The sequence below is a fragment of the Muscardinus avellanarius genome, assembly GCF_963383645.1.
Source record: "Muscardinus avellanarius genome assembly, chromosome: 18".
NCBI classification, from domain to species: domain Eukaryota; kingdom Metazoa; phylum Chordata; class Mammalia; order Rodentia; family Gliridae; genus Muscardinus; species Muscardinus avellanarius.
The window spans coordinates 12,832,890-12,857,105 of NC_137804.1; positions in this window are offsets into that span (position 1 = coordinate 12,832,890).

The following is a 24,216-nucleotide window of genomic DNA, read 5'->3' on the forward strand; positions in this document are numbered from 1 at the left end:
CAGTGAGTCATATTCCATTGCACGGACATAGCGCCATTCGTTTTTCTGTTCTCCTACTGTCCAAGCTTTAGCAGGCACGAATAAAGCTGCTGTGCACCTCGTGTGAAGGTTTTTTTATGGACAGCAGTATTCAGATCATTTAGGCAAAATTAGCAGAAGCACGATTGTCGGATCATCTGACAGGAGTGAGCTTATTTTGTAAGAAACTGCCAAACTGTCTTCCAACGCAGGGGGCACATTTTGTATTTTCGGCAGCGATGAATGAGGGTTCCTTTGGCTTCACATCCTTGCCAGCATTTAATGGTGCCAGTGTTTGAGAATTTCACCATCTTAATCGGTGTGTCGCAAGTTCTCATTGCCTTAATAGGATGGGGAATCTCTTTTCTTGTGCTCAATTGCCATCTGTCTGTCTTCTTTTTATGAATTTCAACAGAGGTAAAGATTTATGTGTTCCCCATGGTCAACACGACGCGCGTCCTCAGCACAATCCCAAATGGAGTGCTCCTCATCCAATAAGTGATTGCTATCGATGTGTAAGTGGTCCAGGATCCAAGCACATCCCTGTTTGGGTGAGGTCGTTCTGAACGTGTGCTCCACCTGTTACCCATGGATGAAGGCCCAGTTGCCCTGTGTCGTAACTGCACCAAGGTAATGGTACGGGAACCATGCCGCCGATATCCACTGCCTTCCTCTTTCTTTCTCATCGGTCCACTTTGGTATTTCCTGCCCCTCTGAAGCAAACGCCTTCTGCTTGGGTTTGTGCCTGCTTCTGAGCAACCTGAGTTAGGACAGTCAGAGCTCAGCAAAAACCCAGGGTGCAACATAAAAGGGCCTGGCTAGGCAGGAGGAGGAAGGCAAGTCATGCTTCTTGTCTCAGGCAGTGTTAAGTAAAAGAAAGGTGAGAGTCCGGTGCCTGCTGGATCTGTGATTCAGTCCTTGGGAGGCTAAAACAGGAGGATCACAAGTTTGAAGTCAGCAGGTGCTAATTTAGTGAGATCCTATGTTGGAATAAAAACTAAAAAGGGTTGAGGATAAAGCTCAGCAGGAGAATGCCCCTGGGTTCAATCCTCAGTGCAAGAAAGAAGAGAAGGGAGGAAGGAAGGATGGAAGGAGAAGGAAAGGAATAAGAAAAGAAAAAGGTAAGGAAGATAAAGAAGGTCAGATGTCAGAATTTCCATTTCCCTCACTCTTGGTCTTGCACTTAAAGTGAGAAGACTTTAATATACACTTGGAACTAGGAGACCCCCTAAAAGCACCAAGGTTGGTAGTTGGATTTTTTGATAGTTAGGATCTCGGGAATAGCCCCCACATTCCTCTCTGTCCCTTTGTTTGTGGAGTGGAAATGAAGGGGGGATTTTGACTAAAGAGGAGCTGCCGAGCCGAGCCCGAGGAGGGGGCTTGCTCCCCTGGCCGGCACGGGGACCGAAGGGCACAAATATTCCCAAACGTTCCATCTGGGGACGCAGAATTCAGAGACAGAAGGTGGACTGGCATATGTCTCGGGTCAGAGTCGGCAAGCTGTAAGAGCTTCATAGATACCTCCATCAAGCCAGGGCCACAGATCCTGGCAGCAGCCACGGGAGCCTCCAACTGGCCAGGCAGGACCCTCGCCTAGGTGAGTGCAATTGACCACAAGGAATGTCCCGAGGCGGGGGACCCATAGGAACCTGGCTTATCATGTGAGTTTGCATACCCAGTGTCCACTGGTGCTAAGCACAGGGGTCCCAGACAGTGCTCAAGAGGAGCAAGGGAAAGAGAGGAGATTAACAGCCAGAGCATATACCACAGAGTTAACCACACTTTCAAACAGGTTGTGGAGCTGGGCATGGCAGCTTACGCTTGTCATCCCAGCATTTGGGAGGCTGAGACAGGAGGATCGTGGTTCGCGGACAGCCTCAGCTACTTAGCGAGGCCCTCCGCAACTCAGTGAGACCCTGTTTCAAAATAAAGAATAAAAAATAGGGCAGGGGGTGTAGCTTGGATGTCAAATGCCCCTGGGTTCCATCCCCAAAACAAACAAACAAACAAAAAAGATTGTCTCTCCATTGGGAAATCTCAAAGACAATTTAAACGAATGTAAACAAAGGTGAAATTGCTTTGTACAACTAAAGAGCAATGTGAGAAAATGTACAGCCTACACAAAAATCAGATAAAGTACGAAGTGCAAACCTTGCTGCTCTTGTATCTGAGGATCTCTATGGCCTTCGCTGTAGCACAGGGAAGGTAGCCGGGGCAGGGGAGCGAGAGGCACTACATCTTAGTCCTGTCGTCTTTATTTCAGAAAACCTCGGTCTTTGGGCGGTTGAGGGCCAGGATTCTAAATAATGGTCTTTCAGTTGGATGGCGCCCTAGGTCGATTCTGGGGTGCTGACCACTAGAGAATGGTGTTCCCCCATTAGAGAACATGCGAGGCAGCTCTGCGTCGAGTCTGAGTGCTTTGATTAGCTAGTCTTGGAGAATCGGTGCCACAGCTAACCTGTACGCAAGCGTCATTCGAACACACTTATACTAAAGAGCTGATGTTCAAAATAAACAAGCCAGCTAAGCCTCCACCGGGCCTGGACTCAGAAATCACGTGCATCTGTTTCTCCCTAGTTTTCAATTCAACACCACCCGAGGCATAAAACAACAACAACAACAAAGGCTGCAATCTGCAGTTAGGAGATTTCTGTCCAGTTTCTTGCTCTCTCGCTATACTCCAGGCAGCTTTAAAAGGCATCATGTCCCTTGACATGTGTAGTGTACAGTCAGCTCATCTATGAGACTCCGGAGCAAAAGAACAAGGAAGGAGGGGTGGGCTTACGGAGATATTTGCATATGCATTTCCATTAAGGTTAAAGACATTTAAATCCACATTACCCTGCGCGGGCGAATAATGAGTCCAGCATTGTGGACGAGGCTTAGCACGTATCGCTGCTGCATTTGGCACGTTCAGGTCTTGCTCTGGGTGTAATATTTTGTGACTCATTTTTCCTCAAGCATAGAGTAATAGGCTTTAACTTTGCTAAGCTTTTCTGCCAGCCCTCCACCCCCCGCCGTTCCATTATATTGAACTTGTAAGCAGGACGCTGGGCCCGCCTCACCCAGATTACAGCCGCAATACGGCCCCGCTGAGGGGCTGGTGTCAGGATAAGTGTTAGGGAGGGAGCGTCCCATCTTGGCATGCTGTTCTCATCTTATTAAATTCAGCTTTGTGGAAGCAGGGAGCCTGCCTCTCAGTCACACTGGCTCAAGCGTGATCCAACTGCTACTGTCAGACAATATGAAAACAGGAACCACCACAGCTAATGGCAGGTGCGGCCGGAAAAAAAAAAACAAAAAACACCAGTCTGAGGGGTTTTTGTATTGCGATGATGATTTCATGAGCCAGTGTGCTCCCGTGTGTTATTTTACTCTTCTAGACACTCCAGTGGATTGCAGCGATTCAAAAGCAGGAGGCTCTGGGGGGAGGAAGCGAGCGCGCACACTTTCAGCAGTGGGCAAATTTTTCTTGGGGGATGTTAGTGGGGAGGCTGCTTTTATTTACATCCGCGCTGTAGGTTCCTGTGAATCATTCTTAAATTCCTGAGACGTCGAGAGTGCCCTCTACATCATTCTGCGTGCTATAATTTAAGTGTGTGTGTTTTTTTTTTTTAATCTCAGAGTAGCAGGGAGGCAGAGGCTCTGGGTAGAGAGATGCAAAGCATTGAACAAAATGAAAAATTCAAGTCCAGCAATAAGTATGGGTTTGAGATTCCCGCCTTCCCTCCATGGTTTTGGGTTATATATTTCAACAGAACAAAAAAATACTGCAATATGGAGTGGCTGAAAATGATGGCTGTTTTACGCTGTTTTCCATTCTGTGGGGGTGGCATGCTGAAGAAATATTTTAATGAGCTAAGTCAACCTAAGTCCCCAGAGACTGGACCCGGAGACCCTTCTGTGCAGTATTACTTCCCTGGGTCTTGAATGGGCTGTGGTAGGTGGTTCTTCTGCTGATCTCACTTAGGGCCGTGCTGCAGGGGCAGCCAGATTGTGGACGGGGCTCAGACAGGCAAGGTGCTCCCCCCACCTCCCGACAGCTGGGTTGGCACCTGGCAAGGATGCCTGATCCTGGAGCTTTAGAGCTAGTAGGGAGAAGTCATATGCTCTCTCCCCACTCCCTCTCTCCTTCAAATGGCCTCTACATATGATAGCTCCACACAGTCCTCAGGCAGAGTAGCTGGACTCTTATACTGTGACTCAATGCTACTGACTTCTACTGTCACTATTCCTGAGAGTGGAAGGGAGTCCCAGACAGAGACCACATTCAGTTTAGGAGTAGACTACGCCTGGGTGGGAAGTCTAGAAGACCTGGTTGTCTGGAGCTATCCTTGAAGCCCAGCGACGAATGGCATGAACCGTGGTCTTTGACCTCCAGGAAACGAGTGAGGTTTTTACAAAGTGCTTGAGCCAGGGGGAAGCCACAGATACATCTTCCAAGAGTTCCTTTAAAAGTAACATCAAGACCAGGCGTTTGGTGGCACACGCTTGTAATCCCAGCATTTGGGAGGTAGAGACCAGAGGATCACGGTTGGCAGACAGCCTCAGCTACTTCATGAGGCCCTTCACAACTCAGTGAGACCCTGTTTCAAAAATAAATAAATAAATAAATAAATAAATAAATAAATGGCTGAAACATAGGGCTGAGAGGGTAGCTCGGAGGTAGAATGCCCCTGGGTTCCATCCCCAGTACCACACACACAAGTAAAAGTAACATTATGTCTACTAGACCTAAAATCAAGAAATCTGGGGGAGAAGGGAGGAAGGATTCTGGGTGCACAGTGACTCAGGAGTAGCCTTTGGGCTTCTTTACCACTCCAGTCTGTTTGGCTTTACTGGACCCAAGTGGAAACGGGAATGGAACTTTCTTTTCTTTATGTTTTTATTTTTATATTTTGCCTGGGTGAGCCTGTGAAGAGCAGCTCTGCAGAACCAGAGAAAGAATCTGCCCTGTGGAGGCTGAACTGCAGGGAGAAGGTCACCATGGGCCTCATAGAGGCCCAAGTGTCCTGGCTTCCAAGAGGTGAGGAAGTTGAACAAGAGGACTGAACACTGAGAAAACCCAGAGACTAGGGAGCAGGGATGTTCTTCAGTCTAGACATCTCAGCAAGGTAGAGAGCCAGGGGCTGTGAGCCCTTCCTTCCCTCTAGGAGAAAAGAACTGCCAGTGCTCAGACAGCCCTCAGAGGACTAGAAGACACAGAGCAAACATCTCACCTATTCTGCTCTAGCAGAATGCCACGCACTGGGCACGTTATAAAGAAAAGAAATGCATTCCTCTCAGTTCTGGAGTCCGAAAAGTCCAAGATCAAGGTGCCAAGATCTAGGGAGGGTCTTCTTGTCTTCCCCATGCACAGCAGAAGGGCAAAGAAATATTTCTTCACATGGAAGAAGAGCAGAAGCAAGTAAACCTCCTTTTCTCCATTTTTATAGCAGCATTAAGCCAGTCTTCATGACTAAACACCTTCCAAAAGGCCCTACCTACCAACACTGTTGCATGGGGCATTAGTTGTCCAACACATGATTTTTGGAGGACATGTGCAGACCACGGTGCTTTTATTTAAAAAAAGGAAAACAAGGCAAGGTGTCTGTATATATGATGAATATTTTAAATAACCTACAGCTCTCATGGATTCTAGCCTTGAGAACCCAAAAATGGGAATGAAGAATGTTTCACTCATAACAACACAGAAATAAAAATACAAACTATGTTAAGAATATGTTAGCTAGGTGTGTGGTCATATGCCTATAATCCGAGTACTTGGGAGGCTGAGACAGGAAAATGTCATGTTGGAGACCAGCCTCAGCAACTTAGAGCCTATTTCAAAAGAAAAAGAAAAAAAATAGGGCTGGAGGTCTAGCTCAGAGGTAGAACGCCCCTGTTTTCAATCTCTACGAGCGTGTGTGCATGCATACACACACACACACACACACACACACACACACACACACACACAATATATATTTAGCATTTAGCATGGCAGACACAGAGAAAATAAATCCTAATGATGGGTATAACACAAGATCTAAATATATAGATATCCACACATTCTTAAATTGCATCATTTAAAAATCCCAAAACATGCCGGGCATGGTGGCGAACACTTGTAATCGCTTGGGAGGCGGAGACAGGAGGATCGCGCAGGTTCGAAGCCAGCCGTGTTGACTTAAGAGACCCTGTTTCCAAATAAAAAAATATATAAAATAGGTCTGGGAGTGTAGCTCGGAGGTAGAAGTGTTTCCAGGAACCCTAGGACCACCAATAAATAAATAAATAAATATCCCAAAACATCATTTCTTCTAAGATTGTTGTTTACATTTAAGTTTTATGCAGTTCTAATTTTTTTAAAAAAATCTTTTTTAGGTTTAAATTATCTTAAAGCTTTCATGAAAGACTCAATCCTAAAGAAAAACCAAGATAAGTATGCAAAGAGAAGGTATTTGTTTGCCTTACCAGCTATTATAAGCGAGGGCCTGATAAAGTCTCATTATGCAGACTCGCCATAATTCACTCAGTCTTTTCCCATTAATAACTAATGATTCTCTAAACTCAAAAATCATCTTCCTACACATGTCGCCAGGTAGTGCTGCATATATTCTTGTATTTTTCTTTTAGATTATCCATTCATCTCTGAATCCAGTAGGCTAAAAAATAAAATAGTTTTCTTGTTGCAGTGTTGGCGGATGTTTAAAGTAGATCATAGACCCCAGCAATACCTCTCAGCAGCTCCTCCGCTTCATTCCTTTTAGATAAATAGCTACCAGTAGAATTTTGATATCAAGGATAGATGTATGTTCAACTATTTTAAAAACTGTAACACATTCTTCCAAAATGGTCATGATTTAACATCCCTTGCAGCTATTTATGAGAGGCCCAGTTGTTCCACATCCTTGTCAGATTTTCTTTATAAATTTGTCTGCTTAAGTCATCCCAGTGGCTATGAAATGATAACTTGTGATTTTATTTTGAGACCCTTGCCTCTTGGCTAAGCCTTTGCATCTCTTTTTTTTAAATCACAAAAAAACAGAAACAAACAATAAACCAGGGACGGGGTTACACAATCACCAACCCTGCTCTTTTGTCGTTGCTCAAAATTATGTATTAGGTTATTGTCCTAAGTGGCAAATAATGAAAATGAAGACAATAAGATGCCTTCGTGTGGAGCACTGACTTCTGATGAAATATGAGCCGGAGAACATAGCGCCCTCAAACCCATGCAGGTTGGATTGCCTTGCCGGAGCTACGCCTTGAGTAGTGGAGTCTAATATACCTGGAGTCTGTTAGTGCGGTCTGTAGCATGAAGGTGATTTGGGAAAGAATCCAGTCTAGGGAACAGTGAGGTAGAAGAGGTTCACTGGATGGGGGCAGAGGGTGTGGCTGGGTCCAGTGACTCTGAGGTTGAACCTCAGTCATCCTGAAAGGATTTTAAGTTCTGAATCTCAGTTTGCCATTGGCCATATGCTGATAATAAAATCTAAACTTTAGAGGATTGAGACGATTGAATGGGATCAAAATAATTTACTATCGCGATAATAAAGGCATAGTGGGTATTGTGTGGTTTCTCTCTTTGTTACTGTTTCGGTACTGAGGATAGAGCCCAGGGCATCCTACCTGGTTAAACGCGTGTCACATTTCGCATTTGTTAGTTGTTATCCGTGTCCAGGAGACTGAGCTCTGACCAATGGAACCAGGATAGTGACATGCACCACTTCCAGGTTTGTTTGGTGAAAACCTGCCTCTTAATACTGGTGTCTGTCCCCACCCATCTGCTGGTCAGATGAAGAGGAAATGAGTGCGATCCCTGATGCCCTAGGATATGACAAAGCTATACAATAGAAGGAAGGCTCCGTCTAACTTCCATGCTGAAAAGATAGACAAGTGAGAAATAAACTTACATGAATTTAAAAAAAGAAGTAGATACTGTTACAGCAGCTCTTCTGCATAGGTCAATCCACAGACACGATTTCTTATGACTCCATGGAGAATGGTAGAAGTTGAACTCTGGTGCCTCTCAGGTGCTAAGTAAATACTTGTTGAATTGACCATGCAATAAACGATTAATTGATCAGAAAAAAAAAGACATGCGTTAAGAAGTGTAGGCTGAGGGAGAAAGCACTTTCTTTATAATATAGCTCAGGTCTGATCCAGGCCAGAGAAAACAGTTTTAACTTCCTTCCCCACTGGGCTTAAAACCATCTTCTACCTTCTCATGGGCCTATTAAGAGTTAGAAAAGCTGGGGAAGGTGACAGCCAAAGGTTATTATTAGCAGTCTGTTATTTCTTTCTTCCTTTCCAATTCCTCTCCTTTAAGAGATTTTATTGCTATAAGTAGCAGCACCAGGTAACACACACACGCACGCACACACACGCCCATACACACATGCACACACAGATCAAAACCAAACAAAACAGTGACTACATTTTAAAAACGATTTCCTTGACTCGAGTTCAATGTGAGAACGACTGTCTCAAACAGTCTAAATATTGGAGACAAGGATGAATGGTGAAAAGTGCTGCACAGCCTAACCCCGCTTATTCGCTGGTTCTCACCTCCTTAATAATCCACAAACTCAATACTTCTCACCGAAAACCCAGCAGTCTCACCCCACTTCTCCACCAAGATTTCGTAGCCAAGAGCTGTAATGAGGTCTCCTGCAGGAGCAACTCCCATTATGCTTCCCAGATACCTTACGGTATCTTTGCTGAACAGTTCTTGTCAACAGCGTGTGTCTCTCTGGGCACAGTTTACCAGGCCATTCAGTCAGCTTACACCATTGTTTTCCCCCTTTTTCAATTAACCCTCCCTCCCAAGAAATGTGCTAATCTGTCCTGAGCCTCCTTGTCATTGGTGTGAATTATCTGATTTCCCCCCCGTTTCCAAAAGCATCTCGTATAGTCACAAAGTGCTATCATTCAAATATACAATATTTTCCTAGGATGGGAAACTGCGGGATGGGTGTCAAGCACAAAGTAATTCCTTCTTGCTCTAGATTAATCAATTAGAATTGGAGTTGAGAAAGCTGGGCGTACTGGTGCACGCTTGTAATCCCAGCATTTGGGAGGCTGAGACTGGAGGATCGCGGTTCGTGGCCAGCTTTAGCTCCTTAGTGAGGCCCTCTGCAACTCAGTGAGACTCTATTTCAAGATAAAGAGTGAAAAATAGGGCTGGGGGTGTGGCTCAGAGGTAGAATGCCCCTGGGTTCTGTTGGGGCCCACTCGGCAGGACCGAGGTGGCACCCAGGCTTGTTGCCAGCGTGGACTCAAGATGGCGCCTGGGCTTGCAGCCAAGTCACGAGGCTCACGAGGCTGGCGGTGCCCTGAGCCTGCGCAGTGAGCCCTATCAGGCGCCTTACGGATAATTAGTGACGCAACGCCTCGTGCTACCACCTGCCCGCCCAGGAGAAGGTTAAAAAGCGCGCATGCCCTAGCGGGAAGAAGGAGAAGGAGCTAAGAGGGTTGGTGGAGTGATGGGGGAGAAGATGGAGAAGATCTATGGTAACTGTACAAGAACCTGAGGTAATAAAACTGCTTGAGGAAGATCGTGTAAGAGTCGTCACTGCGCGCGACAGGGTTCCATCCCCAGTAATGCAAGAGAGAGAAAAAGAATTGGAGTAGAGACTATAGGTTAGTTTTGTTTTATTCATTGAATTTATTTTTGGAGAAGCCTAGGTCACGGATTATAGACTGCTAATTATGTTAGATTACTTATAAAGACATAGATTCATAATTCATTAAAATCATGTTTGTCTCTTAGAAGACTCAATGTGAAAAGTTAAATTTGTGAAAGGTTTAAATTATAGTAATTATTTATGTGATAAATTAGTTATTTGTAGCCCATTGAGGGGATACGCTCCTGTAATCTCAATACTTTGGAGACTGAGAGAGGAAGATCGCAGCTTTGAGGTCAGCCTTAGCAACTCAGCAGGACTGCTTCCAAATAAAAAATCAAATGGGGGGAGCTGTAGCAGAATGCCCTGAGTTCACACCCCAGGACCAAAACAAATAAATAGCTATTAGCTTCACAGCAGCTTGGTAATTTATTAGTAACTTGACCACAGACACTAAGAGGTTAAGTTAAGCACAGATCAGAAACTTTTTATGTTTAAAAAAAAAAGACAGTCATATTTTAGGCCTTGTGATGCACATGGTCTCTATGACAATTGTGCAACACTAGTTTCTGTGAACTGTGTAGAATATGTACAGAACAAAACCAGCCACTCAGGAAGGAACCTGGCTGTGTGTTCCAGGAAAACTGCGTTTGTAATCCCAGTACTTGAGAGGCTGAGACTGGAAGGTTGCAGGTTCAAGGACAGCCTCAGCATCTTGGCAAGACTCTCAACACCCTCGTGAGACCCTGTTTCAAAACAAGAAATAAAAAGGGCTGGGAGTGTATCTCAGAGGCAGAATGTTCCTTGGTTCAATCCCCAGTACAAAAACAAAAACAAACAAACAAACAAAAACCCATTTGTGGACCCTGAAGCTAATTTCATAGAATTTTGTTGTGTGATGAGACAGGTCTTCTTTTGATTATGCTTTTCAGCATTAAGAACATAAACCCAGCCGGGCGTGGTGGCGCACGCTTGTAATCCCCGCGCTTGGGAGGCGGAGACAGGAGGATCGCGCAGGTTCGAAGCCAGCCGCGCTGGCTAAAGAGACCCTGTTTCCAAATAAAAATATAAAATATAGGTCTGGGAGTGTAGCCCGGAGGTAGAAGGGTTTCCAGGAACCCCGGTACCACCCAAATAAATAAATAAATAAATATAAAAATAAACCCAGCCAGGCGTGGTGCCGCATGCTTGTAATCCCAGCATTTGGGAGGCTGAGACAGGAGGATTGGGGTGCATGGGCAGCCTCAGCTACTACTTAGTGAGGCTTTTTCCAACTCAGTGAGACCCTGTTTCCAAGTAAAGAATAGAAAATAGGACTGGGGGTGTAGCCTGCAGAGGTAGAATGCCCCTGGGCTCCACCCCCAGTACCCCTCCAACACACACACAAACATAAAGCCATTGTTAGTTGCTGGATCATACAAAATCTGGGGACCGCTGGATTTGGCCAGGGCGTTGTAATCTGCTGGCTCTAACTTAAGGTATTATCAACAAGTTTCCATGGGTAACCAGAATGAAACAAAGCGCGTGACAGCACAGCATGTCGGGAAAAGTAGGAAGCGACATAGGAGCTGGAGTTTAGAATTAGCAGTAGCTGCTGGAATGACCTTTGGTGGTGTGGTACAGATAAAAAGTAGGCAGGGGGCGCTGGGACAAATCTTAAGGCAGAGGGCTTTGACCCAGCCCAGAGGGAAGCCTACTACGCCTAACGCTTCTTCACCAAATCTATCTTTCCTTTCTCCTATTTGCTCAAGCTTCGCACAGAGTTCATGAGATTTTGAAGGACTTAGGCCCCATTGTTTCTCAAATTTCCCATTTGCCTTAGACCATACAAATTCGTAGTCAGAGGACTCAGTGCACCAAGACAGATGCCAGGCCTCACCTCCCAGAGGAATGTGACTCGCAGGTCTGGGATGGAGCCTTGGATTCAGTGGACTCCCGAGGGCCTTGCTGGAGTCCTGCAGCTGGTGGGCAGCACTCTGATTGCCCTGTTTCACAGTCCTGGCTCTTGTCTCCTCTTCGCCATCTTCCATCTTTACCTTGCTTGACCTCAACACTCAGCGGTGACTAGATTTGGGCTTCTTTGGGGGGGATGTGTTATGGTGCAGAAGCTGAGCATCTCCTTACCACCTATTTCGGCTAAAATAATCTTTTCAAAATAACTATTCTGCCCGTGTTGATACCCTGCTACAGCCGCCATCATTTTCTTCTGCACTGGGGATACAGGTACAAATCTTAACCCAAACCTGCCCAGTCTTGTCCTATCTTTCTCTGCATCCTCACCCCACCCAGGTGTTCAACTAGAATATCTATGTCCCAGCCACACTTGTGTGCCTTTTAGCCCCAAATCTTTGTTCCTCTTCCCGCCACAGGACCTTGGAACTTGCAGTTCCCTTTATCCATTCTCTTTCTCTTGGTTAATGTCTTCATATGCTTAGTGTCTTCACTTCAAGTGAAATTTCCTTCATCGAGGCTCATTCTGGCCTCATGTAGAAAGTTCTCGTGGTCTACGTGAAGATTGTCCCAACATCAGTGTTATATTTGTTTCTGTAAGTACTTGGTGAAGTTCTGTCTCCCCCACTAGACAATGAGTTCCATGAAGACAGAGTTCCAGTTAGTTTGTGGTTCACATTTGTAGCTCACAAGCCCAGCACATTGCCTGGCTCAGCTGTCATTTGTTGAGTGAGTCAATGGACGAGAGAAGCCACTGCAGGCTGTGTACTAGGCCTCAGCAATTGAGAAAAACTGGGGGACTGGATTTCAATGATGAAAGATATGAGGCTTCTCATGTGAAACCAACAGCAAAGAGACTTAGAGGACCTCCGACCACCCTGCTACACGTGGAATGTCCCCAGACCAGTGTCCGCAGTCAGGATGTGGCTGCGGCCAGGGGAGAGAGGCCGGTGGGATGGACTGCAGCTGATGCATGCAGAGAAGAACATGTTGAAGAAAGAAGGAAGATTATAGTAAAACCATGGTATTTGGATACCAAAGAGAGAAAGAGAGCCAGGCATGGTGGCGCATACTTGTAATCCCAGCACTTGGGAGGCTGAGACCGGAGGATCACATAGGTTCGAAGCCAGCCTCAGCTACTTAGTGAGGCTATCAGCAATTTAATGAGACCCTGTTTCCAAATGAAATATAAAAAATAGGACTGTGGGTATAGCCTGGAGGTAGAAAGCCCCTGGGTTCCATCCTCAGTACCACAGAGAGAGAGAGAGAGAGAGAGAGAGAGAGAGAGAGAGAGAGAAGAAGAAGAAGAAGAAGAAGAAGAAGAAGAAGAAGAAGAAGAAGAAGGAGGAGGAGGAGGAGGAGGAGGAGGAGGAGGAGGAGGAGGAGGAGGAGGAGGAGGGAGGGGGAGGAGGGGGGGAGGAGGAGGAGGAGAAGAGAGAGAGAGAAAGAGAGAGAGAGAGAGAGAGAGAGAGAGAGAGAGAGCGCCCAGCTTGACGTGTCAGACTTATAAGATGGGAAATAATGATTAGTGCGTGCATTATGGGAAAGGCTGAATGTTGAGGTCAATCTCAACTTGTATTGAGGAATGCTTAGTGACACCATGGCCCAACATATGCCTGAATGCCTGATTCTAGGTATTCACCTCCATACCAGTAGGTCTTATGACATATTGGATGCATGGGCTATGTAAACATGCTCTAAAAACATATTTGCCACTTGGTTTTCTTGAAAATCATCTCTACACTCACATGATGTCTGCGGAAATGCAATCTACTTTTACAGACTGGGTTATGACTGTTACCTAGCAAGCCAAATAAGGCTGAAATTATGTTTGCCTCCATTTTTCCTTTTTAGTTCTTCTAGGAAGTGTAGTACATTTTCTGAGCACCTGGAACAGCAGAGGTACGCAGCAATGATTTTTTTAATGCCTCACTGAAGGACTGCTTATGCTGTCTGCTTATGAACAAAAGCTCATCCTCTAGTTGGAGTTTAAACCTTCATTTTACAAACTTGGAGAAGCATGTGTCTTGGAACAAATCCTCCAAAGTCTCCTTTGTTGTTATTTTACCTTATGTATTTTTTTTTCCCCAAAGAATTCCAACTGGGAGGAGCCCACATTGTCTTCAAGGATTTTGCAAGTTACTGGTGCCATAGGTTCCTGGCGTTAAATTAACTTCCATGGTGTAAATAACAAACGACCCCAAACCATGGCAGCTTTCTGGTATTTTGGCGGGTTAGCAAATTGGCTTGGGCTCAGCGAGGTGGTTCTTCTGGACTCAGCCCGCTTGTTCGGAGACCTTCAGGTCATTGCCAGAGACCTGGCACTCTCAGCCTCCCGCAGGCCCCCTCACACGAACAGGTAGCGACCAGAGAACAGCAGTGGAGATTGTAAAGCCTCCAGAGTGCCAGAATCACAACGTTCACACTGTCACTTCTACTGCGTCCTATTTGCCAAAGCTGGCCACGAGCCAGCCTAGGATCGCTTGGAGGGGACCCAGGCTCCACCCCTTCATAGCAGAAGCTGCAAAGTTGCCCCCCAAGGCCTTTGGTACAAAGAAAAGTTCTGGATTGTGGTCATTTTTGCAACCTGTTGCACTCTGTTAGAAGCTTTTTCTTTTCTACTCTCAGAACTATTTCTCCATGTCAACTCAAAAACATGATTCGGTTTATTACATTTTATTATGTCATTCTTCGGTGGCAATAACAGTGTTCTTTATCCCTTCAACAGGGATAAAGAATTTATCTTTGTCTTAAGTTGAATAGTATTAGTTTCCCCTTCAGGTCTTTTATTTTCAAAAGTATGTTTGAAAGAGGGCATGGTGGCACACAACCTGTAATCCTAGTACTTGGGAGGCTGAGACAGGAGGATCACAGGTTCAAAACCAGCCTCAGTAATTTGAACCTGTAAGACCCCATTTCAAGATAAAAGAAAAGGGCTGGGGTTTATCTCAGAAGTAAAGTGCCCCTGGTGAATCAATCTCCAATAACCAAAAAACAACAACAACAACAAAAGTATGGTTGATACTTTCGGTAGTCTGAAAATTAGAACTTTGAGTAGGAAAACTAGTACTATATATTAGACGACTAGATAATCTTTTTGAAGTTGCACTGAAACAAGGAACATCCATTTCTTTATTTAAGTATCACAGGAAGCCGGGCGTGGTGGCGCACGCTTGTAATCCCAGCATTTGGGAGGCTGAGACTGGAGGATCTCGGTTCGCGGACAGCCTCAGCTACTTAGTGAGGCTCTTTGCAATTCAGTGAGACCCAGTTTCAAAACAAAGAATAATAAATATGGCAGGGGGGTGTAGCTTGGAGGTTGATTGCCCCTGGGTTCCATCCCCAGACCCACAAAAATAAATAAATAAATAAATATCACAGGAATCATTTAAAACATGTGCATTCTTTGTACTTCTCAAGTTCTTAGCGAAGCACATGACCATGTCAGGTGAATAATAAAAAATAAATATTTCAAAATCCTCACATCTGAGAATCAGTCATAACTCTGTCACATCCTGTATACTAAATGATTATGATAACAATAACTAACGCCTCTAAACCAGGTATTTCTCTGGGGTACTCCTCTTAGTGCTTTTCGTTAGCCAGGCATGGTGGCACACACCTGTAATCCCGGTACTTGGAGGCCAAGATGGAAGGATCACGGGTTGCAGGTTCAAGGCCGGCCTCAACAACTAATTGCTTTACATTTAATTCTCCCCAGCACCTCGTGAAGCAGGTATCATGATGATCAATTCCACTTTGCAGATGAGGAAATTGGGGCACCGAAGGGTGAAGCCAAGCTCACATCCAAAGAGAAGGAAGGTGGAAATTTGTCTTCAGATAATCTGGCTGCAAAGCCCATGCTATAGACTACTAAGCAATACTGCTGCTCGGGCAAGTTTGTAAAACTTACCCAACCTATCTGGACCCATGCCTACATGCAAAGGGTGGTCATGTTTACGCCCAGATGTGTGGCAAAACTCAAACCATCAAGGATCTGAACTGTATTGGGAACTGCACTTTAAAAATTTCAGATGTTATCATCATTTTATTCAACCTGACGTAGTTCTGCGCTTCTCTAAGAGCCTCAAAAGTCCAAAGATGGCACAAATTTGCGGATGATTCCTATGTGCTATTTAAATAAAAGAACAGATCTCATCTGCTTAAATGCAAATCAGCCCCACTGTGTTAACGAAGTTAAAGTCTGTGTGATTCTGGGTTTAGCTGTTTTCTGTTGATGGGCTTGTTTACCCACCAAATGCCATCCCAACATCTTTCTTCAAAGATGAAGGCAACACTGTGGAATCTGAAGAAGGACTCGAGAATATGCACGGATATGCACGGACTTCCTTGTTTTGCTAAACATCATAAGGCCAAATTCATGTTCATTTTTCGCCCAGCAAATATTTCTAATTGATATGTCTTCATCATCGTGAACCCAATTTATGGCACCGAGCGGGCAACATATTATTTTTAGAGGAGTGCTGTACACACTGGGGGAAAAAAAATTGCACGTGAGGGCAAAATGGAACAGACAATTGCTTTTGGGGACTGCGCAGATTAGTACATCATTGCATACTAACAAAGTGCTAATTGCTCCTTTTGACCACGGGCCCAGTTTACAAAGCTTTTGCACAAATGTGCCCTGTGCACTAAATTACAAAACTAACACTGCATTATTTCTCAGTACAGCTTGCAAATTCTTGTAGGGCAGTATGCATTAGCATTAATTAAAGCAGAGAGAGAGAGAGAGAGAGAGAGAGAGAGAGAGAGAGAGGGAGGAAGAAGGAGGGAGAGGTGGAGCACTATCTAGAGAGACTGAGAGGTGCTCACAATTTGAAAGAACAGACCAGATGCTAATTACTCAAGTTACAAATGTTGCGTTTGCTCTAGGCTGACACTAGGAAAAGCAGACAGCTTCTATTCTCAAGATTTGGATTTGAAACACAGTTTCAAGTCTGCAGTGAGGATTAAAATTCATATTTAATGGCTAGAGTAACAGGCAATGATTGACTTTGGCCATTAAATGATTCATCAAACATGTGTGAGCAGCTCTTGAGGGGAGTGTCCCATTAAGAATGTCAAACAATGTTTTTTCCCCAAAGCAGATGAGAGAATCTGCTAGGTGACAAACAGGTAACGCTCCAGCCATGGGAAGCATGTAAGGCTTTTGCATAAAATCTCACATCTTTCTCCTCTCTATTTTATACAGAGTTGTACTCTGGTGTGTGTTTGTTTGTTTGTTTGTGGTACAGGTAGAACTCCAGAGCATTCTACCTCTAAGTTATACCCCAGATCTTTTTTATGCTTTAATTTTGAATCAGTTTTGCTAGGTTTCTGAGAGTCTTGCTAAGTTGCTGAGACAGATCTCAAAGTTTATTAAATATATATCATGATACTAATGCCCTAAAATCAATCATTTCATCTTTTGTGGTATTGGAGATTGACCCCAGGTCAGTTCTACCTCTGAGCTACATCCCTGGTCCTATTTTATTTGTTATTTTGAGATAGCATCTCACTAAGTTACTGCAGCTACAGTAATTCTGCCTCCACCTCCTGTGTCCTAGGATTACAGATGTGTGCCACTGGGCCCAGCTAATGATTTCATTATTTAATAAACATTCATCGGGTACCACATTCTTTATCTCTCAATGGCTCAGAATGTGTACGTTATTTGTATGTTAGTACTATAACTAGCTGATAAGAGCATAACTAGAGAAGTTCCTCACTCGAAAAATGTACCAAATTGTCATCATGAGAAGAGAAGGCAAAATGCTCGTGTCCGCACAGACCCTTGTGTTCAACATTGAACGATGTCTTCCGAAGTGTCTTACAGGTGGTGAGAATGGGTGCGGTTAAGAGTGGTGAGGGGAGTATGGCTGCCTGGGGTGGCTCAGCGCGGCAGCTGGGGCAGGGGCAGGGGGATGGAGAACAGGTCCAATCTGAGAGCACTCACAGAGGTGGACTGAGACAGCTGGCTGCCTAGCGACCTTGGCAAGTGAGGAAGAGTGGTAGTGGAGCTTTGTGGATGACAGAGGATGTATGTGCTGGGGACAACAAGAGAAAGGACAGAATGAGAAAGAGGGTACCTGGAGATGGGCAGGCTCTGCAAGTTCTCTTCCTATTGTCCTCCAGGATTTATGTGTTTGTTTTTTGTGGGGTGTGTGTGTGTGTGTGTGTGTGTGTGTGTGTGTGTGTGGTACTGGGGATGGAACCCAGTAGCATTCTACCTCTAAGCTACACTCCCAGCCCTATTTTTAATTCTTTATTTTGAAACAGAGTCTAAGTAAGTTGCAGAGGGCCTCACTAAGTAGCTGAGGCTGGCCACAAACTTGAAACCCTCCTGTCTCAGCCTCCCAATACTGAAATTACAAGCATGTGCCACCATGCCCGGGCTCCTCCAGAATTTTTTTATCTGCTCCAAACACACCAGCTCTTGGCATATTTTCACTCTCAGCCAGTACTTGGGAGCAGACAGAAATTGGGTCCCCTTATCAAGGGCTGACCTCAGGTTGCTGGAACTCCTCTGCCTGTGCACACAGAGTGAGATGGAACTGGTAACTTATCAAAGAAATGAAGGAATGTAGGACCAGCTCTTTTTTTTTCTTTTTTTTTTCAGTCGTGGGAATGGAAACCTGGGGCATTTTACCTCTGAGCTACACCCCCAGCCCTATTTTTTATTTTTTATTTTGAAGCAGGGTCTCACTAAAGTTGTGGAGAGCCTCACTAAGTAGCTGAGGATGTCCGAGAACCGCAATCCTCCTGTCTCAGCCTTGCCAGTACTGGGATTACAAGCATGCGCCACCACGCCCAGCAAAAACCAGCCTTTAAGCAAAGACTGACCCAGCAGTGGGGTAGAAACGCTTTGTCATCTTTACTCCTGATTGGGACTTCCATAAATGACCTATACTAATATCACTCAAAACAATTTTCTTTTTGGTGGTACTGGGGTTCCTGGAAACCCTTCTACCTTCAGGCTACACGCCCAGACCCATTTTATACTTTTTTATTTGGAAACAGGGTCTCTTAAGCCAGCGTGGCTGGCTTCGAACCTGTGCGATCCTCCTGTCTCTGCCTCCCAAGCACGGGGATTACAAGCGTGCGCCACCACGCCCAGATATTTATTTCTCAAATTTTAACACTCCTATGAGTCACTTGGGGATCTTGTTACAAGCGTGCGCCACCATGCCCAGATATTTATTTCTCAAAATTTAACACTCCTATGAGTCACTTGGGTATCTTGTTAAAATGAAAAGATCAATTTGGTAGGGATAGCGAGGGGTCTGAGCACATTTATCTGGTTTTCCTGGGATTGTCAGTCTGCTGATCCAGGGACCACACTTTGAGTTGCAAGGGTATGCTGAGGGACTGTTTAAGTTCTTTTACATCAGACTTCCAGGAAAGCCACAATACCAGTCTTGCTGATACCTGATGTCCATTGCCTTAAAAGTAGTGTCCTACAAAAGCCAGAAAACACAACTAGAAAAAGATCACAATAAATACAAGGCGGAAGGAAAAAAAAAGGCCAGAAGACTGATCAGAGAGAAGAAACCCATACACTTTGTGGCTGCGGGAGCCACGGCAGCACCATCTTGCCCCCTGCACCCAACTCCAGAGATGAACAGAAAAACAACTAAGGGTCTGAAGTAAGCAAGTGCAGATCAGCGGAATTGTAAGCCATCAGTTCCTCCTGCGCAAACACCAGCTACAACTTCCAGTAGTGGCAATCGAGCTCACGAAGCCCTCCAGAGATCCAGACCAATGCTCAACTACTTATAATGTTATTCTATTGATCCTATCTGTGGCCTAGAAGTAGTAAGGGGTGGGTGATAGAGATACAACATATCAAAACTTCTGGGACACTTTGAAGGCAGTAGTAAGAGGAAAATTCATAGCACTGAGTGCCCACATAAGAAAACAGAAAATCACCAAATAAATAATCTAATGACACACCTCAAAGCCCTTGAAAAACAGGAACAATCTAACCCCAAAGCCAGTAGAAGACAAGAAATTATTAAAATCAGAGCAGAAATCAATGAAGTAAAGAATTAAAAAAACAATACAGAAAATCAAAAAAACCAAACGTTGGGTGCTGCAGCATCTCATGCAGATCTTGAGAAAGCTCGATCAGGGGATCCGCAATGGTGTAGATCCCCCATGAAGAATGTCTAGCATTCCTTTCTTCAAAAAAATTATTTTAGGATTATTTGGATTAATATGTATAATTGGAATTTTATGTATAAACATTATAACTAAAACTGATGGGCAGCAGCTTGTGAGAGACTCAGGCAGCAAAGATTTTTTCCCAAAGATAAAGTTATTGGGCCAAACATTAAGTTCAAACTGACCTTAGTTTGAACCACTGTATAAGATTAGGTCAGCCTCGTTAAGTGAGACAAAGCATACTATGATTATTTAAATGTCTGGCACCCTTGCCCTAAGCTCTATATAAAAACTAAAACTTTTCCTGTCCTTGAAGATCCTGCTTGCATGGCTATGCCCTTGCTTTTCTGCCAAAAAAGAAAATATAAAAGTTATAACAAATCCTGAATAAAATAAAGAAGACTGAATATGATTTAGTGTGGCAATTCTTCTCTCATCGACCTCGGCTTCCCCTCACCAACACACGAACCTCGACCCTTGCTAGAGCTGGACCCCGGCAGTTGGGTTTTTTTTTTTTTTTTAATTAACAAGATAGATAAACCACTAGCCAACTTAACAAAACAAAACAAAACAAAATCAGAGAGAGAGAGGAAATCAACCCAAATTACAGAGATGAAAAAGGAAATATTACCACTGACAGTGTAGAAACCCAGAGGATTATCAGAAACTACTTTGAATAACTATACTCCAATAAAATTGAAAATCTAGAAGAAATTGACAACTTCTAGATAAATACAACCTTCCTAAACTGAGTCAAGAAGGTAAAGAAAATTTAAGCCAACCAATAGCAATCAAAGAGATTGAAACAGCAATGAAGAGCCTACCATCAAAAAAAGCCCAAGACCAAATGGTTTCCCAAGAGAATTCTATAAAATCTTTATAGAAGAGGTAATCCCAATACTCTTCGATCTATTACAGGAAATAGAAAAAAAATGGGACTCTTTCAAATACATTCTATGAAGTAAAGACAGCTCAAAGAAAGAAAACTATAAGCTATATCTTTTATGAAATTGGATGCAAAATTGCTGATCAAAATACTAGCAAAGTGCATTCAGAACCACATCAAGAAAACCATACACCATGGGATGCAAGGCTGGTTCAGCATATGAAAATCAATCCATGTGATTCATCACATAAACAGAACCAAAAACAAAAATCATATGATCATTTTAATAGATGCTGAAAAAGCATTTGACAAAATCCAACGTCCATTTATGGTAAAAGCACTGTAGAGAATTGGAATAGAAAGAACATACCTCAACATTATAAAGGCAATCTACAACAGGCCCACAACCAACATCATATTAAATGGGAAAAACTTTGAGAATTTTCCCTAAAAACTGGAAAAATACAAGGATGTCCATTATCACCACTTGTTTTCAATATACTGCTTGAGACTCTATCTAGAGTAATAAGGCAAGAAAGGGAAATCAAAGGAGTACAAATAGGAAAAGAAGAATTCAAACTTTCACTATTTACAGATTATATGATATGATATTTAGAAGACCCAACAAACTCAACCAAAAGGCTTATGGAACTGATCAACAAATTCAGTAAACTGTGTGGATAAAAAATCAATCTTTAAAAATCAGAAGCTTGTCTATATACCAACCATAAATCCACTGAGAAAGAAATTCAGAAAACACTTCCTCTCAGGATATCCCACACACACAAAAAAAAAATTACTTAGGAATAAACCTAACCAAAGAGGTAAAAGACCTTTATAAGTATAAAACATTGAAACAAGAAATTGAAGAAGACCTTAGAAGATGAAAAGATCTTCCATGTTCATAGATAGGCAGAATAAATTTCATCAAAATGGCCATACTTTCAAAAGTTATCTACAGATTCAATGCAATACCCATTGAATTAGCAAGTTCATTCCTTTGGGACATAGAAAAATCAGTTTTTAAATTCATTTGGAACAACAAAAAAACCAGATTAGCCAAAGTAATTCTCAGCAACAAGAAAACCATGCAGGAGGAATCACAATACCTGACTTTAAACTATACTACAAAGTCATAGTAATAAGTACAGCATGGTACTGGCACAAAAACAAATACATAGACCAATGGAGCAGAATTGAAGACTCAGAAACAAATCCACACACTTGTCTATATACCAACCATAAATCCACTGAGAAAGAAATCCAGAAAACACTTCCTCTCAGGATATCCCACACACAAAAAAAAAATTACTTAGGAATAAACCTAACCAAAGAGGTATAAGACCTTTATGCAAAATTGCTGATCAAAATACTAGCAATGTGCATTCAAAACCACATCAAGAAAATCATACACCATGGGATGCAAGGCTGGTTCAGCATATGAAAATCAATCCATGTGATTCATCACATAAACAGAACCAAAACCAAAAATCATATGATCATTTTAATAGATGCTGAAAAAGCCAATCGTTTTTTGACAAAGGGGCCAAAAACATGCACTGGAAAAAAGGTATCCTCTTCAACAATGGTATTGGCAAAACTGGCTAATCATATGTAGAAAAATGGAAATAAACCCCACTTTCTCACCTTGCACAAGAGTCAATTCAAGATGGATCAAAGACTTGGAAATTAGACCAGAGACCTCGAAGTACCTTGAAGAAGGCATAGGTCTAACAGTGTAACACATAGGCACAGGTAAAAAACTTTTTGAACAAGACCCCAAAGGTACAAGAAACTAAAAGGCAAATCAATACGTGGGATTGCATGAAACTTAAGAGCTTCTGTGCAGCAAAGGAAACTATCAAGAACCTCAACTGAGACCAACAGAATAGGAGAAGATTTTCACCACCAACTCCTCTGATAGAGGACTAATATCTAGACTATACAGAGAACTCAAGAAACTCAGCACTAAAAATACAAATAACTCAATCAAACAATGAGCAAGTGAACTAGATACTTCACAAAAGGAGAAATTCAAATAACCAATAAATGAATGAAAAATGGTCAACATCATTAGCAATCAGAGAAATGCAAATCAAAACTACCCTGAGATTTCACCTAATTCCAACTAGAATGGCAATCACTCAAAACACAACAACAAATGTTGGCGAGGATGTGGAGAAGTGAGAACTCTAATACATTGTTGGTGGAATTGCAAATTAGTGCAGCCACTTTGGAAATCAGTATGGAGAATCCTCAGAAGAATGAGAACAAATCTACCATTTGATCCAGCAATACCACTCCTGGGTATCTACCCAAAAGAATGGAAACCAAACTACCAAACTAATGCATGTGTATCTATGTTCATAGCTGCACAATTCACCATAGCCAAACTATGGAACCAGCCAAGATGTCCATCAACAGATGAATGGATTACAAAACTGTGGGATATGTACACAATGGAATTCTACTCAGCCATGACAAAAAACACAGTTAAATCATTTACAGGGAAATGGATGGAACTGGAGGACATTATGCTGTGAGATTAGTCAGTCACAAAAATAAGAAATCAGATGCTCTCCCTAATATGCAAAAGCTTTGGAGAAAATGGGTCATTGGAGAAACTCTAGATAAATAAGGAGATTCTAAGATGAGCAAATAAAACGACCTGAGAGGATGGGAGGGGGGAAGAAGAAAATTCTCTAATGCACATGATGTACTTTAACAAATATATCAATGTCCATCAGTAAGCCAAACATGAGAAAGAGTGAGAGGGAGGGAATGGGGCAGGAATTGGGTAAGGGCCAATTGGGTGATGTGTGCAAGTATGCCTCCACCATCTTGTACCCCATTAAGATGTATGACTATAGCCAGGCGTGGTGATGCACACTTGTAATCCCAGCATTGAGGAGGCAGAGACCAGAAAATTGCAATTTGCAGACAGCCTCAGCTACTTAGCAAGGCCCTTTGCAACTCAGTGAGACCCTGTTTTAAAAAAAAAACAAAACAACACTAAAATATAGGACAGGGAGTGTATGCGGCTCAGAGATAAAATGTGCCTGCATTCTATCCTTAGTACAGAAAAAAAAAAAAAGATGTATGACTACAATGCACCAATAAAAAAAAACTTAAAAATCAAAATAAATTGTTTTACTTCTACCAGCTCATTTATTTCTTATAATAACTTTAAGAAAAATAAAAATAAAGAGTAATTGATCTTCATTCCAAGAGTTTTAATAAGTGACTACACTGTTCTGTACTGTGAATGTCAGGACATACTGGTGTCAAGCTATACAGATCCAAATATTTGGAGCTGTTCTTGTAGTAAACACAACATCCCACTCCTGGGAGAGGGCATTTGGGGAAAATTCAGCAGAGCCCCACGTATTGTCTGGGGAGAGATGGAAAGAAACTGGAAAAGATGGCTGAGGTACCAATACATAAGATGGCTTCCACCTAGCGAAGTTGTTGGGCGGATTGACAAACTCAGTTTAACCCCTACTTCGTCCACCCCTGTGACTCGGCTTTAGGCAGTTAAGTCTGAAAATGATATGGATGACTCGAGTATTGAAATCTCTGTCAAAACAG